At 36.7% G+C, this 11,762-nt stretch overlaps 1 long non-coding RNA gene across 2 annotated transcripts; it reads right to left on the bottom strand.

The window, feature by feature from the left end:
- Positions 1-541: 541 nt before the first annotated feature.
- On the bottom strand, positions 542-11,755 carry LOC113107057 (uncharacterized). 2 transcript variants are annotated; one of them, XR_003292614.1, is made up of 3 exons: positions 11,642-11,755; positions 10,541-10,712; positions 542-1,125 (listed from the first exon to the last, which is right to left on the bottom strand). It is a non-coding gene; the product is annotated as an uncharacterized LOC113107057 (long non-coding RNA). The 2 variants fall into 2 exon arrangements; XR_003292613.1 differs by lacking the exon at positions 542-1,125 and adding an exon at positions 9,185-9,809.
- Positions 11,756-11,762: the final 7 nt, after the last annotated feature.

Below are 11,762 nucleotides of genomic sequence, written 5' to 3'. Positions count from 1 at the left end.
CCACAATTATAATCATCAATATCAAGAGGCCAAAGCAGCTGTAGACATTTAGAGCCACTTTTCAGCAAAGCTCAATTCCTCAGAGCCGGTCCAGAGCCAGTAAATCAGCTCTCTGAAACTGGCACCTGTGCTGGACAAATATGATAAGTGTACGCTGACCGAACGGCGCTGTGGGGATTAAAACAGTTCACAGGAGAAACAGAGGAGCCAAACACAAGTGGCCGTTTTGACAATGAACCCTCTTCAAATGTAGGATAAGACTAATGAATTACTTCTGGAGAGTCTTTTAAAAATATGCCTGCTTATGTTCTAGTGCTATTAAAATGGCATTTGCAGCTACAAATTATAATGTCATCACCATTCCAGACTACTTGCACATTGTGTAATTAATTATTTTGAATTGCACTTATGTATAGGAAGTGTCATGCAAAATGTCAACATCTCTTAAGCATTCAAATTGTGTAGTCTGAAAGTCCAAGCTGCTGATATTAAGATTCTTATATTATATTATATTATATTATAATTATATGAGATTGTGGGCACAATCTGAATTGTCATTGTACAATGGGTGAACATATATAGTATAATAGTATCTGACAGGTGCACAGTGACATAAAAGTCATTTAAAGACTGAACGCTCCTCAGGCGTACGGCTGATCTTCATTGGCTCATTGAGGCGACATCTTTCCTTAAAAGAAAAATATGCACCTGTATTCCCTGTTTCCAGCTCCAATCAAAGCTCAGCTTCCTCTCCTGGCGTGTCTTCAGACATTTTCAACCTCCCTGCGGATTCGAAACGGTCATTTATTTCTTTTCACCCGCTTTCTGTTGTTTACCAGTGATTTGGACATCTGTCAAGGTAGTGAGTTTGCCACCCCGTTGGTGTTATTAGTGAGGCCCTTTTTGCCATATCAAGTAAGATAGATGGGGTTATCAGTAGAGCCCTGGACGCAGATCAAATCCAGTCCGGTTTGGCCGCCATCCCTCCTTTTCGCAAGCAAGGGCGATTACCATATGACGAAGGGCGCCAGCACTGACTTTCACAGAGACCAGCGTCTTCAAGCAGATCTTGCAGTAGAGTAAACAGAGGAGGTTTAATTGAAGTCATAAAGACGTCTCTTGTGTCTGTGCAAAGAGATAAAAGATAGTTCAAAGCACAATATATTCCTAAAATCTTTGATTCATCTTAGATAGTTCAGTGTGGAAATGAAGGCAAGCACCTCAGGCTGAAATGATGAAATTTCAACCCGATCATGAAAACTATTTTAGTTGCATTTATCAGAGTCTACAATGATGGCATCAGATTCTAATCAGTGTTCAGTTACACTGAAAATTGTTCAGGTGCTACACAGCTCCCATTTCGAAGTTTTAGACTACTGAAGGATTCAAATACTGAGCTGCCTAAGTAGACAGCATCCATGGCCGTAGCCAGCTATGAGGTCACCGGGCAGGGCCGTGCACAGACCTTTTGAGGGGCATGTGCTGAAACTGAAAAAGGGCACCCCCCCCCACCCTTTTATATCAAGATTATTTAGTAAGCCTGCATAAAAGGATGAAATGATCACATCTTCATGACAAATTCAATAACACAAAATAATAGTCTCAAAAGCTTTAGATTTATTCACGATTAATAACAACCATAATAATAATATTAGATAATTAGATAATATAGATAAACAGGGTTTTAAGGGCTTCTTTAAACCTAATACAACAGCAACCTTCTGTGAGCCATGTATCTGGCTAAAATTTGATACTGTGGTGGACCAGGGATGTTGGTCTCTTGAAGGTCTCTTATTCACTACACTTTCCCTAAAATAAGCCAGCAATGAAAAAATAAATAAAAATAGTGTGAAAAGTACAGTTGCAGTGAAAAGCATTTCTGAAGGATCACGTGACACTGAAGAGTATACTGGAGTAATGATGCTGAAAATTCAGCTTTGATCACAAAAATAAATTACATTTTAAAATATTCAAATAGAAAACAGTTATTTAAAATTGTAAAAATATTACACAATATTACTGATTTTGCTGTATTTTGGATCAAATAAATGAACCCTTGGAATGAATCACGAATTACATTCTGTATGATAAAATATAAAGATTTCAGTGATCTTCTGTAATTTTTTTTTTTTTAGTTACTACTACATTACTGTAGTAAAACCATGTTTTACAACATTTTATACAGAGAGTATACAGAGAGTATACCATAACATGATTAGCCTAAATGTTAATAAATTAAGTGTATCAGCAATCATAAATCAAAGAAGAAATTTCTTAGAAATATAGTTATCTAGGTGACGAGGATCACTCGTCGCTGTGTAAGTTCCAGTATGAAACAGCGCGGGGGCGCACCTGTTATGATTTTCCGATGGTAAAAACAAATTATATGTTGTTGTATTACTTATCAATATATCGTTTTTGACCAGCGAATGTGTGCAAATGTGATTTTTTTTTCTGTCCGTCATTAAAACGGCGATGGCGCCTGCCGCTGCCGGGATCACATTACATTTTCTTCTAGGTTACAAATTAGTTTTTGTAGCTATATAGACGGAGCGCTCAGTTTTTCCTGTGGTAAAATGCATTTGGCCAAATTAGCATTTTATAAAAGATGAAATGCTACTGTATGCACAGGCTATTTAAGTGTTGGCTATGTATTGGCTATGACTAGATGGCAAATGCTAGCCCTCTCTCTCAGGCGACGTCCCACATGTCTCAGTCAGTGGGTCAGTCAGACATCAAATAAATAAAATATGAGCCTTTATAGACAGTGTTTAGTAGTACTTATTCAAACAACAAGATATTTATTTACCCTTCGCAAAACTTTGTTCAGCTCAGCTGTTGTCTACTGTGCGGCTGCTGTGGAACTTCAGTTGATTCAATGAATATAGAGGGGGCGGAGTTATCAGCTTACTGACCGCTTGCGGATCGAATAAGATTTACACAAGCTCGTTTTAAGAACTTTCATTTGGTAAAACAGACAGACAGACGTAAAGGGTGACCAATAGCATTGATTAAAAAAAAAAAAAACACCACCAAAAAAAGGGCACTTCGGAGTGTAAGGGCAAAAAGGGCATGTGCTCTGCACAGGTTGAGCCCTACCTGTGCACGTGCCTGTCACCGGGGTCTGGACCATGGTACATTTTTCATGTTCGAAAATAAAATTTGTTCTCTGATTGACTAATTTGCTGGTAGACAACTCGTATGAATGTCTGCATGTATAGATCAGAATGTTTAGCGTCTGTGGTGTGAATATGATCACTGCGAGATGCTTCCAAAGGGAACGAGTCCTCATAGAGTTATGAGTGAGAGTCATAGACTGTATAAAAACATGGACGAAGTGTCCATGACGTCACCCGTAGACTCCTGAAGAGCGTTTTTGAACCTCAAAGTGTGCAGAGAGGGCCGTCGCCATCTTGGAAGCGCGTCACCGTGCGACTCTCCCGGACAACTGAAAATGGGCAAAAAGTTGATCCAGCTATTATAAGCATTTTTTTTATTTTTTACTTGTTTTTCCACTAATTTTAACACTTTAGAAAAGTTAATAAAGTAGGAAGTTGCGGTTTAGGGTCACCGATAACTTTTTCTTATCTAATTTCCAAAATATTTGAAATAATTTTGGTTTATTTATAGGTTTTTATTAGTCTAGTCTAATATTTTAGTCATTAGTCTGGCAGTTATCAAAAAAGGCAACTAAGTTACACTAAGTGCAAATATCTATATTCTATTTATGCTATGTTAAAATAGCAGGAGTTTCTGCTTTGTATACCACTTACTGCAAATAGTGGCATTTATCTGCACCTAAGTATTGTATTATAAAACAGTATGCAATAATAACTTGAGTCTACTTTAATGGATGCCACCTTATTGGGACAATAAAGCCTTCATTACCCCTACCCTTAACTTTTTGATTATTTTCTTAATTTTCATTGAAAATAAATGCATTTCTGATGTGATTTGAAATTTGAAAAGGCAACAATTTTCGCTAAAAGGCAGATTCAAACCCGGGTCGATCATGTCAGAGTATGTATGACACACATTTGACCTTCTGCACCACTGGTACTGACTCTCAGGTATTGTCTTTTGTAATCTTGACTATCCGAAATAACACGTTTGGTGGGCAATATGTATGTTTGCATGAATAATAAACAACTGATAAAATTATCCACCCCATAAATATAGTATTATAGCAAAATTAAGTTGGCTATGTTTTGGAACAGGCTCCGCAGCAGGAGCATCTGTGGTGTCTTTAAATGCTGTCTGTGGAGGAAGCTCACTAGGTTTAGGAACAGAACGCTGGTCAAAAGTCATAGTCATTATATTAATGATTTCTGCACCTGGCTTGTGTCCTCTCATTACCAGAAGTCATATACAATGTTAAAACAAACATTTTTCACTTTAGGAATGAAACAATCATCACTTCTTCTGAAATATAAAGATTCAAATGGACACACAACAAGGATGCGTTAAATTGTTCAAAAGTGGCAGTAGAGACATTAATCATGTTACCAAAGGTTTTTACTCCACATAAGTTGTTTTTTATTTTCTATTCATCAAAGAACCCTGCTGGAAACTGGTTTTCAAAAAAGTGTTAAGCAGAACTGTCTTCAACATTGACAACAAGAAATGTTTGTTGAGCATATTAGCTCAATATCAGCATATTACAATAATTTCTGAAGGATTGTATGAAACTGAAGACTGCAGGAATGATGCTGAAAATTTAGCTTTGATCACAGGAAATTTTTTTTATAAATTTTTAAATACATTCAAACGGAAAACGTATTTTAAATTATAAAAAATATTTCACAAAATTAATGTTTTTACTGTATTTTTTAATCAAATAAATGCAGTTGTGGTGAGCATAAGAGACTTGTCAAAAGCATTTTGAAAAATCTTACCAACCCCTAACCTTGGAATGATAGTGTATGTTCAGTTATGAGCTCATGCACACACAAAACTGCATATTTGGGTTTTCATATTATTTTGCCTATTGTTTTAGTACGTTGCCAAGAATATTTGCTTTTTGCATGTTTATAGGGAGGTATTACATGTTTCAGGCTGAATGCCAAAATAATGTCAGAAACATTAACATCATAATAATAAAACTGGAGCAGTATAGAGAATAAAGAGAGAAAGCATAGCTTAAGGAACAAAGAGCTCATGGCTCAGGAAAGACGGGCTTGAATCTTAAACACAGTTACCCTGGAAAAACATCTCAAGTGCCACACTGAGGATATGTTTACAGGACATCGATTGTGCTAAAAATGTAATAATTTTTCCTTCTCGCTTTTGAAAAGTTTGGCATACAGACATTGTCAAAACAATCCCCGTTCACACAGATCAACGACAATGACTAAAAATGATGTAGTATTCATGCCAGGCCAGTAGTTGGCGATGTCATTTAGTAAGTAACTCACCAGCGCACATTTCTATACACATGTGCATGACATGGATAAAACTATGTTATTGTTTTCAAAAACTTGCTTTGCTTGTACATGCTTGCAAAAACTTTATGGTTGTAAACATTCCCTGAGAGAAAGGAGACAACAGCTTTGGTTACAATCTTCTTTCATCCTTTCCTTGACCATTTGACTAAACAAACCAAAGACATTCAAACTGACCAATCGATCAGCAAACTACTGCATGCATAAACACCTCAGAAAATCTAACACTAGATAGTTAACAGAGATCTACAAGCAGGAGACGAACAGCTGCAAAGTAATACCTAATGGAAATGAAGATAAGATCTTAAACAATGTTCAGTGTTTAATAGGAATCCCAGCTTACATTCAAAGTCTTGTGAATTGAGCCAGATTCAATTAATGAGCTTAAGCTAACTGAAGCCACATTTCAACGAAATACAAGACAGAAACAATCTTCTTTCATCCTTTCCTTGAAAGTGTGACAAGAGATATTCAAACTGACTAATCAGCAAACTTCAGCATTTATAAACACCTTAGATAATACCCCTAGTTAATTAGTTAACTAGTTCGAGACCGCAAGATCCACAACACATGCCAGCAGGAGACTCCCTAATGAACAACTGGACAGTAATGCCTAGAATAGCCATGAATCCAAATTAAGATAAGATTTTAAGCTCTTAATTGGAGTTCCAGCTTACATTCAAGGTCTTGTGAATTGAGCCAGATTCAATTAATGAGCTTCAGTTAATTGGAACCACATTTCAACTACTTCAGTGATTTGAATAGTAGAAGGAAAACGATGCATGCACGTCCATGCACATGCATTATCATGGGGTTAAGAGCATCTCTACATGTAGAAAGCACATAATCACAGCGCTTGTGCGCCACATGCATCTCTCTACACTGCTGCATTCACATAAACCCAGGTGCAATTTGTGAGGCATCACTTCTTTCTTCGTTTTAATGAATGCCTAAGGTTTTTTGACTATTCTGACTCAGAATTTCAGAGAGCCCATGGGCCAAATTACCAATGTACAGTCACAGCATGATCAAGCGTATTCCCTGCCGATCGATGCTGCATAATTACATGTCATCTCCTATTCTGCAGAATTAGCCCTGTCGGCTGATGTCCCCTCTTCCTGACTGCCTCTCTCTCATCACACATTGTTCTGCAGCAGAACAACATCAAGGTTTGATCAGGTCCAATGCTGGTGTTGCAGCGCTACAGCAAACCTACTAATAGGCATCCTGCCGAGCTGTCACTGCATCCATCTACGGATGGCAAAGATAAATTACTCTGCTTATTAAGAAATTCACACCACGGACCAAAACAGAGCAGCTGCAACTGAATACGGTTTCTCTCGGTGCGCAAAGGCACATCAAATGAACCATGAATTTAGATTCTAATGGTCAAATCGTGTGGATTGTAATGACAATGCATGTCTATTAAGGTGACTGCGTTTCACATTTCTCATTTTAAAAGTCCAATTCAAGATCTCATTACTCAGAAGAGTGGCTTTCTGACCAGCTGGGGAATTTCAGAAGAAAACCACCGAGCAACCTTCTCCGCTTCAGTACCAAAAGGTACAAATAAACAAAAGCGCAGCACTCTGTGAAATAAATCAGGGGAGCCAACAGGTGGCAGCAGTCCAATCCAGCATTTGCATTCAATAGCACAATGAGGAACATAACCTCGGCCTCGCTTTCTAAAGAGCCCATTATCATTTGAGTGAAAGCAGTCGCGGGACGACAAGCGCAGCGTTTCCCCGTGTGCTTTACCTCATGTGACCCCAATAACTCAAGTTAAAACACTTTCAAGCTGACTGAATCACACTCGGATGGGAGGCGGAGGCCAATTTAAAGGTGTACCACGTCATTTTATCCATGTTTTGGTGCTGCTTTAAACACAGTTTAAAGTGATTAAGACTCATACCAGCTGCCTAGAAACAGACGTTTTAAGGTGCGATTAAACTTTATGTTCCTGCGAATACACATAGCAAAAGGACCTTTGACCAGCCGGGGAATCTAAAGTCACAAGTTGTCCTTTTGGCTCAATATAAAGAATACAAACTTGCTTCCTGTGTGTCCCAGCTAAGAACAATAAAGTATGTTCCAGAACATTCCACTGATGTTCACATTAAGTTAGGAAAACATTACATTATGCTCTCTGAATGTTCAAAACATCCAGATTTAAAAATGTTTCAAACTGTTTTTTTATGCAAACATAGTTAGGGAACATAATACTTTTGTCATTTTGCAAACATCATGGGAATGGGGCTTTTGAATGTTCTTTAAATGTTCTAAAACATGCAGTAACATTTAGAAAAGGGGAAAAAAAACTTTCATGAACAAATGTATAAACAACATTTTTATGCTAATGTTTTTAGAAAACCTTGCAGAGAACCTTGCCAGAATGTTCTGAGGACATTCCCTGCTTTTGCAAAGGTGTTGCAGGAAAGTAGATACATAATACACACACGTTTAACTAAGATCTCAGGAGTCAGATATGCCTGTGAATACATTGTTAACCAAAAACACTTTTGCATGTCGCTGCATCCACACCAGTAGGTGTCAGCAGGGTCCAAACTGAACACTTAGTAAGTAACACCTGTCTTTGATGAGTAAATAAAATGGTTGAGCTGGTAACTGCAACATATTACATTATAAATCAAACTGAAATGCTGGCCTGACCCTCACTGAACGTGACTAAATCAAAGTAGACTCGAGAAAACAACTCATGGCTCATGTGTTTTCCACCATCATGAGATTATCTAGGATATATTCTGGGATGAATTCTTTCCTCCAGAACTCCATATGGAGGCACATATGTGGAGTATTTCTCACATTAAACAGAAATAAGAAGAACAAAAACACCATGAGTCATGGGAAGGCACAGTTTCACCAAAAAACAGAGACTGTCTCATGCAGCAAAAACTATTAACCTATGCTTTCTGCCACATGCAAAAACAACTAAAAGAATCCCATTGTCACAGTAATATAAACAGATTCTACTAAACATAATGATATGAAATGATACAAAAGCTCTTCTCATGACAGTTAGAATTATTTGTGACGCTGGAACACAAAACAGTCATAAGTTACACAGGTAGACTATATTTGTAGAAATAGCCAATACATTGTTTGTGTCAAAATTATCAATTGATCTTTTATGCCAAAAATCATTAAAATATTAGGTAAAGATATTTTGTACATTTCCTACTGTTAATATATCACAATTTAATTACTGATAAGTAATATGCATTGCTAAGAAATTAATTTGGACAACTTTAAAGGTGATTTTCTCAATATTTTGAATTTTATATATCTTTTTTTTTTTTGCACCCTCAGATTCCAGATTTTCAAATAGTTGTATCTCAGCCAAATATTGTCCTATCCTAACAAAACATGCATCAATGGAATGACTCATTTATTCAGCTTTCAGATGATGCATAAACCTTCATTTAAAAAAATTGTCCATTGTGTCAGGTTTTGTGGTCCAGTTTCACATTTTTGCACAGTATATGTTCTCTATACACTCACCATTTCCTGGTTTCTTAAAAATAAATTACACTGGGAGTCTTTATAAATCCCAATACTAGTGTAGTAATAAATTATTCAGTGCAGCTTCCTTATTTAACTATAATTTTGCCAGTCAGCACTAAAAAGGTCCACCAAACTGTTTTCAGATAATTCAATAATAACAAATATTGACATTAAATATTAGAGTACATTAAATCATTCTGGGAAACAAAGTGGTCCATAAAGTAAACATTCATTTATTAAGAGTTTCAAAATATCTATAAACTAATATGGCATTTCAAGCCTTAATTAGAAACATATCTATTGTTAGTGTTTCTGGAAATACTCCATAAGTTGTGTATGAAATCATGTTTACGAGTCAAAATGGGTCACACATCTCCAGCTGACTCATGAGCTGAAGTGTTTCAGAGATTTCTGCTGCCGCTGTGTCTGTATGACACTTAATCACAGATTATTGAAAATGCTGTACTGTCTTGAACTGTGGTAGTACTTTAAGGTCAGATGTTATACGGCGCAATTCATTTGTCATCTGCACAACAAAACATTATTTTGAATTGTTTTCAAAGCACTGCACCATATACAAAACCATAAAGTATGATCATGTCCCCTGACGTCCTTTTATCCTGTCAATATTTTTTCACTAATAATGGACTGAGCTCACAGATGAACCGCTTCATTGAAAACCACAACAATATGTTTTATATGTACTTGAAAAAGAGAGATAAGAATTCTTAAAGCTTCTATCTCAAGGTCTTCATGGACGACTACATTGAATGGTCTTTATCTTCCAATCTGCACCAATTATCAGCGGCCGCTATCTCAACGATTAGCTGTGTAGCAGCTGACGGCCTTGAAGCAAAGGAAAAAAAAATCTATTAGCTTGCCACAAAAGTAAGATGAGAAGAGCATTGCTTTGGTTTTAGCAAAGAATCAGCCCGAATCTCAAAAACAGACCTTTGGTCATTTACACCATTGAGCCAGTTTGTGGCAAGTCAGCATCCCTGAACCGCACCAGGGTCGTGTACTGTTTAGAAGTCAATTCAGAATGCCTTTTAGAGTCCAATTCCAAAGTGGTTCATTTTGAAATAAGAAAGCAAGATGATGTTGAAATTTAATTCAAGTCTAGAATCAAAGACATTTATAAAATTGCTGCATGTGCCAGCAAAAAAATTAGTTGAAAATCTTAAATAAAAATGTATGTTGTCTGATACATTGTTTTAGAAATTTTACCGCTTCTAAAATTAACAATGCATAAATACTTTGTACCCATCTTGACTTGTTTTACTGTTTATGGACTCACAGTTTGCAAAATCTTTAGCAATCTGTGGAATTTGTATATGGATATATTTTCATAAGGGGTCAATCAATCAAATGTTGACATATGGTACCCAATATACAATGGTACTCTCTCTGTATAGTAGTTCTTTGAATTTGAAATTAAATTTAAATTCATTCCGATCCCTAAGGGGGGAGGGGGACTGTTTTTGTAGTGCACAAACACATCCCTGCAAAATTCTAATTCACACCCATGAATTAAACCCGATTCCTAAACTCTGAATTGTGCACACGTTTACACTCACCTTTTTATTTAGTCCTCAGTGACTCGTGATGTTGCCAGGGTGATCATATCAGCATATCCACGGCTCCGTGTGTAGCTGTGGGAGTTTGAGGAGGCGTCGATGATCAAAAGAGCTCTTGACTGACAGAAAACTTCATCGGAGTCTGTGTACACACATCCATAGCCTACAGTGTCTGCAAGGAGAATCAAGTATTGTACATGTTTTGTAGTGATAATTAGTGTCTGAGCAGATCTGATTCCCCCGCGAAATAACACTGCAGTGTTTACATTTTTACATCAGCTTCTGCTCATTTCCAAAATAAACAGACACATATTGGCCTACTGGGCCTAATATAAAAATAAATGTTGATAAAACTAATAAAACTGATCACAAAATCCAAGCAAACTCGAGCAATCATTCAATGTGCAACACGTGACATGGTGAAGATGGGGCTTGCATTAGAAAAATGCCTAAATTGTTTCTCAAATGTAAGCAAAATTATGCTAGAAAACATAACATGAACTGTATTAAAATTACCCAGAATTGCATAGGCCAAACAAATTCAGAATGACTCACATGGCACAGACCAAGTAAGAATAAGCACAGTTTTGTAAATCCAGAAACCGCAGTCTAACGCACAGAAAATCACTAATATTGAATCAGTATTTATTTATTTATTTGTTTATTTAACAGGGACAGTGTATGGCACTCAGCCATACCAGAATTAGCTACAAGCTAAATTTCATCTGTAGTCCCTGGGCAGGACAAGGTAACATACGATTAACAATCATATATAAATATACCATAAAACGTCATCACGCAAGTAGCCTTTCAGACAAACGATGGAAGTCATCTTATCTAATAGCAGGTATATTTGTACCAAAACAGCATGCGTGATTGGATGCAGGGCCTTCAGTTTCAAAACCAGCAAGAAAAATATGTGAATCTGCTCTTTTAAATGTCCTTGTTTATGATATCCTAACTATGGATGATTATAAAGCTAGTTATGTTGTATATTTAAAATTACCATTGTTTTTATAACAGGTGAGAAGCACTCTTTTACTGCATTTGATTCAATCACATGGTTTGAGCCAAAATGGCTGATTTGATCCATTTACTTACTGTGATTCTTTGAACACATTTCACATCAGATAATCCAAGAGGAAACACTCACTGAAACGAAAGCTCAAATTCCTACACAGAAGCAATGAATCACAAATCAAAGATGTCAGGTGTAAATGGA

This window comes from Carassius auratus, chromosome 8 (genome assembly GCF_003368295.1).
Source record: "Carassius auratus strain Wakin chromosome 8, ASM336829v1, whole genome shotgun sequence".
NCBI lineage: Eukaryota > Metazoa > Chordata > Actinopteri > Cypriniformes > Cyprinidae > Carassius > Carassius auratus.
The sequence above is the reverse complement of the archived record's forward strand: the minus strand, read 5'-3'. Positions and strand labels throughout refer to the sequence as shown.